Genomic DNA, 6,157 nt, shown 5'->3' on the forward strand with positions numbered 1-6,157 from the left:
GTTCCATTGAGTCCGAAACATTGAATTTAACAGGAGTGCATATATGGTTTGTGTGTACGGGATTTTAAACAAATTTCGAGGATCCGATCGGAGATTTGGAAATGGGGTTTTGACCTATTTCTGTATTGCTAATGCAGGGGTCTGCTTAAGCGAACCAGGTTCTCTAAATTAGCGAGACTCATCGCTTAAGCGAAGGGGCTCACTTAAGCGGGCTTTAGCGACACCTGAAAGGTCTAAAAATGGGATTTGGGTCATGTCTTTCATATTTGATTTCCTAGAGCTTGGAGGGACGATTTTTGTAGATTTTTAGAGAATTTCATTTGGGTAAGTATTTATAACCAAAATCCTTCGATTTCCTTCCATTATCTTGTGATTTCACATTGAAATTCATGGTTTTGAACTCAAACTTTGGAGGTTTTTCATGAAACTTTAAATGGTGATTTCTACCTCAAATATTACTCCATTTTTATGTATTTTTCACCTGTGAACTCCATTTTTTGTGTAGAAGCTGATTTTGAAATAAAATTCAGATTTGACTCTTTTCGAAAATGATCAATTTTTAGACTATTTTACCCCCAGTTTCGAAACCTATCAATATGGGTGTCATTGGAATCCTTATGATATGTATGTTTCATTCTTGATAGTGGATTATCATTTTGGGCATTGAATTAAAAGGTTGTTCGATCGGTAGAGCGTTCAAGTACGGTTTCAACAATTAAGGTAGGTTTGACTATCCTTCTTGGGGCTGAGTTTGGGTAATTAGTCAAATTCTATATTCTCGACTTTGTGACAGGGTCGTAGTATAGTTTGGGATTGATAATTGATATTGTGATACTCGTGTGGGGCTTATATGTGTTGTGTAGCCCGTGCGGGAGTCTTATATGAAATTTTATTTGTGATTGAGGCTGTGTAATCCATGACTTAACTGAGTTAGAGATGTGAAGAGGTTATTTGACTTTAAAGCCCGCCTGAGGGGTTGAATTGGGGTTTTGAGCATGCTTGATCATTGAAATTTTCTTGAGAAAGGGGTGAACACCTAATTTGAAATATTTCCTTCCCATTAATGTCTATTGAGGTTGAATATAATATTTAGATTAAGTTTTAAGGACTTTGAACCTTGTACTATATGTTGAGTTGAATATTATCTCCATGCCTTATATGTTATGACTGCATTTATCCTAATTCATATTATCATTGACCATTGGGAAGTTGAGAGCTGTGGAAATTCTTTTTGAGAAAGAAAATGTGACATCTTTTATATCCTTAACCACGACATAGGTGGCAAGCGAATGAGACAGTGGTATCATGAGTCCTTGGCCACAAGCTTGGTGGTGAGGTAGTTAATACATTGAGATTGTGATGAGGTATATAGTCTGCGGACTCCATGGGTCCTTCTTGGTAGCACAGCTCGACAGGTGTATATGATAGGTTGTGCGACAGCCTTGATCCCACTGTACTGTCATATCATTGCATTATCATAATGCATTGCATTACATTGATACGTGTCATATTTGTTCTATCTTTTTAATTGTGATATTGAACTATAATTATGTGTTTACTTTATTGACGTCGTTTTATATAAATTGGCGTCAGCGTAGCCGGAGTAAGACTTTTCTGCGTGCAAGTGGAAACAATCCTTAGTTTATTTCATAATTTTTGATTAATTCCTTATACTCAATCGGTTAAACCTACTAAGTACGTATAGATTGTACTCACCCCTACTCTTGTATCTTTTTTTGATATAGATGCTAGTCAGGGTGTCCAACGCGGTAGTTGATTCTAGTGGATACATCATCATCGAATCAATGATGAGATCTTGGGATCTAGATCATTGCTTGTCCATCTTTCATTTATAGTCTTTTCTATATTCGAAGACTTCAATTATGTATTCAGACTCAGATTTGTATTTAGATGCTCTTAAACTTATGACATCGGGTTTAGGTATAATTTCGTTGTTGTCCTTTATTTTGTGTTTATTCGTGGCCTGACTTTCCTTTGAGAGTCTCTTATGGTTTTACTTTTTGGCTTACACATCAGGATGAGATTTGGAGTGTGTGCCATCATAAACTCAATTTTTGGGTCGTGACAAATTGGTATCAAAGCACTGGGTTGATCGGTCTCATAAGTTAAAGAGTAGGGTGTCTAGTAGTGTCTTGCGTATTGGTACATAAACGTCCATACTTATCTACAATAGGCTGCAAGATACTTGTTAAGATAAATTCCTTCTTTTGATTCCTTTCATGCATGTTATTTATATCAAGTCTTGTATACGTCTAATCTATTTATTCTACACAGATGGTGACGACTAGAGCATGAGTCACCAAGAGTGAGGCTGCACTTGCTGCCCGAGCCTGATTCACGGGCAAGGCTGAGGACATGATGGAGTTAGAAAATGAGGCCGAGCTAGAGGAGCGGCACCTTCTCGTGGCCAAGCTAGAAAGTCATTGCTTGAGCTGGTATATGAGCATGAGGATGATTTTGAGCAGTAGACTGAGGAGCAGAGGCTAGCTCAACCTCCAGCGGTTCCTGATAGTACTCCGATGCTTCAGGAGATATTGGTTAGACTATTGGCTAGATTGGATGGTGCTCCGAATCCTGGTGTTCTTCCAAGCACTTCAGATTCTCCTATCACAGTTAGTACTACGACACTAGTTCAAGGTCCTAGTGTTAGGTTTCAGACTCTTGGATCTTCTTCTGTGCCTTCTATCATACCCCCGAGATTTATAGCTCTACTAGTTTCTGCTAGTGTTTCCATGTCGGTAGCTGAGCAGAAGAGCTTTGAGAGTTTTATTTAGTTAACACCTCCCAGATTTGATAGTACGGCCGGGGAGAAGGCCTATGATTTTCTGACTGAGTGTCAGGACAGGTTGTTCAACCTAGGTATTCTTGAGGCACATGAAGTAGCCTACACTTCGTATCAATTTACATAGGTGGCCAAGGAGTGATGGAGATCGGTTATTGCTTGTAGGCCTGCTGGCTCCCCTATGATGAGTTGGAAGCAGTGTTCAAAGGTGTTTCTTGAGAGGTTTGTGCCCTATCACCTCTTTGATCAGTGCAAAGATGAGTTTGACATATTAGAGTAGGCTCATTATCCGTATCTAAGTAAGAGGCTCGATTCCGCAAGTTATCTCGTTATACCATGTCTAGTATTTTTATTGAGTTTGAGCGGATATGCAAGCTAGTGAAAAGATTCACGGGTTATCTTCAAAAGGCTACAACTTCCCTTGTACTATCTGATGGTACCTTCCAGAGTGTTATTGACCATGCCAGGATGATAGAGAGCATTCGGCATGCTAGATAGGGCAGGGCTAAGAGGTTCTATCGGTAGAGTCAATTTGGTGGTCACTCTTCTAGAGGCAGAGAGTATTTGGGTTCAGGTACACATGGTTATCAGGGCAGACCAGTCTAGACAAATATTTAGGGATCAGATGGTACAAGTGGATCTAGATCGGGTCAGACTAGTTATAGTGGTTCTTCGGGCACCGGAGGACATATTGACACTTCTGGTTATCCTCTACAGGTTCAGTACCTCGAGGCTTCTATGTGTGTGATGAGTTTGGGCATAAGGCCCAATACTACCCTAGATATTATCCTTCTACTAGATGACCTAGAACACCAGTTGTTCGTCCTACCCCCGCTCCAGCCAATTGAGGTACTATACAGGGCACTATAGGTGGCACTAAGGGTGCCAAGAGTGAAGCTAGATGTGGTATTTATGGTGGTTCACAGGCCAGAGATGACCCTCAGTTGTGCTATGCTATACCAAGTAGATCTGAGGCGGAAGCCTCTAATGTAGTTATTACAGGTATTGTTCCGGTTTGCCAGCATCCTACTTCAGTATTATTTGATACAGGGTCTACCTATTCTTATGTGTCGACCTATTTTGATATGGGTAGTGATTATGTGCATGAGCCTCTTATTGTGCCTATTACTGTTTCTACCCCGATAGGTGAGTCTTTGGTGGTAGATCGAGTATATGACTGATGCAGACTTAATTTTATTAGAGATGCTTGATTTTTATGTGATATTGGGTATGGATAGGTTATCTCCTTATCATAATATATTAGATTTTTATGTAAAGATCATGACCTTAGCTTATCCTAGTTTGCCTAGCTTGGCGTGGAAGGGTTATTCGAGTTCGTATCTGAAGGGGGTAATATCTTATATTTGTGCTCGTCATCTGATGGATAAGGGTTGTTTGTCTTATTTGGCTCATGTACATGATGTCACTACAGAGTCACCTCCTTTAGAGACTATAAGGGTGGTGAGAGAGTTTATGGATGTGTTTTCTACTGACTTATTGGGTGTTTCTCCTGACTGTGATATTAATTTTCTAATTGATTTAGAGTCAAGCACCAAACCCATTTCTATTTCTCCTTATCGTATAGCTCTTACGGAGTTGAAAGAACAATTGGAAGATCTGTTGAACAAGGGGTTTATTTGGCCTAATGTATCGTCGTGGGGTGCACCGGTCTTATTTTTAAAGAAGAAGGATGGTACCATGAGAATATGTATTGACTACTGACAGTTGAACAAGGTCACTATCAAGAAAAGTATCATTTTCCTCACATTGATGATTTATTTAGCTTTTGGGTGCATCGGTGTTCTCCAAATTAATTTGAGGTTAGGTTACCATCAGTTGAGAGTTCAGGAATCTCATATCTCAAAGACTGCATTCAGGACTCGTTATGGGTATTATGAGTTTGTAGTTATATCCTACGGGTTGACTAATGCCCCATCTGCTTTTATGGAGTTGATGAACCAGGTATTCTAGACTTATTTGGACTCATTTGTGATCATATTTATTGATGACATCTTGGTTTATTCCAAAATTGAGGCGGATCATGTTAGTCACTTGAGGACAGTCCTTCAAAGATTGAGAGAGGAGAAGTTGTTTGCAAAATTCTTTAAATGTGGGTTTGTGCTCGAGTCCGTATATTCTTAGGTCATGTGGTGACCAAGGACGATATTATGGTCGATCAGGCCAAGGTTGCAGCGGTTTGTGATTGGGTTACACCTACTTTAACTATCGAGATTCAGAGCTTTATTGGATTGGCAGGCTATTATTATTGGTTTGTTCAGGGTTTCTCTTCTATTGCCACCCTATTGATAGGCTAACTCAAAACACCATGGCATTTTAGTGGACTGATAAGTGTGAGGCGAGCTTTCAAAAGCTCAAGGAGTTATTGACTTCAGCACATATTCTAGCTTTACCCGAGAAAGGTGTGGCCTTTATTGTGTTTTATGATGCTTCAGATGTTGTCTTGGGTGGTGTATTGATGCAAAAGGGTAGAGTTATAGCGTATGCTTCTCGACAGTTGAAGGTACATGAGAAGAACTATACTACCCACAACTTAGAGTTGGCGGAGGTGGTGCTTGTTTTGAAGTTGTGGAGGCACTATCTTTATGGTGTGCATTGTGAGTTCTTTACTGACCACTGAAGTCTTAGGTATATCTTTTCTCAGCTGAATCTGAACATGAGGCAGCGTAGGTGGTTGGATTTATTGAAATACTATGACATCACTATTCTTTATCATCCGGGAAAAGCTAACGTGGTAAAGGATGCCCTGAGTCGCAAAACATCTAGCATGGGTAGTTTGGCCTTCCTTAAGATGGATGAGAGTCCTTTGGCTTTGGAGGTTCAGTCATTGGCTTGGCAGTTTGTCCAACTTGATATTTCTATACATCATAGCATTTTTGCCTTTGTGGAGGCTAGGTCTACTTTGATGAACCAGATTCATATACACCAGTTTGAGGATCTTGATCTGGAGGGAGTTTTGAGTATTAATGGTTGCATTTGTGTACCCAAGGTTGGTGATTGGGTACGTATGATATTAGAGGAGGCTCATTTCTCTAAGTATTTAATTCACCCGGTAGTGGCAAAGATGTTTCATGACTTGAAACAACATTATTAGTGGTGTGGCATGAAGAGGGACATTGTTGATTTTGTGACTAAGTGTCTAAATTGCCAACAATTGAAGTATGAACATCAGAAATAGGGTGGTCCTATGTAGAGGATGCTTATTCCTGAGTGGAAGTGGGAGCGTATCACTATGGACTTTATGTCTGGATTACCCATGACATTGGGTAAGTATGACTCTGTTTGGGTGATTGTGGATCGATTAACCAAATCAGCCCATTTTCTTTTGGTGAAGAC

The sequence above is a fragment of the Solanum dulcamara genome, chromosome 2 (genome assembly GCF_947179165.1).
Source record: "Solanum dulcamara chromosome 2, daSolDulc1.2, whole genome shotgun sequence".
Classification (NCBI taxonomy): domain Eukaryota; kingdom Viridiplantae; phylum Streptophyta; class Magnoliopsida; order Solanales; family Solanaceae; genus Solanum; species Solanum dulcamara.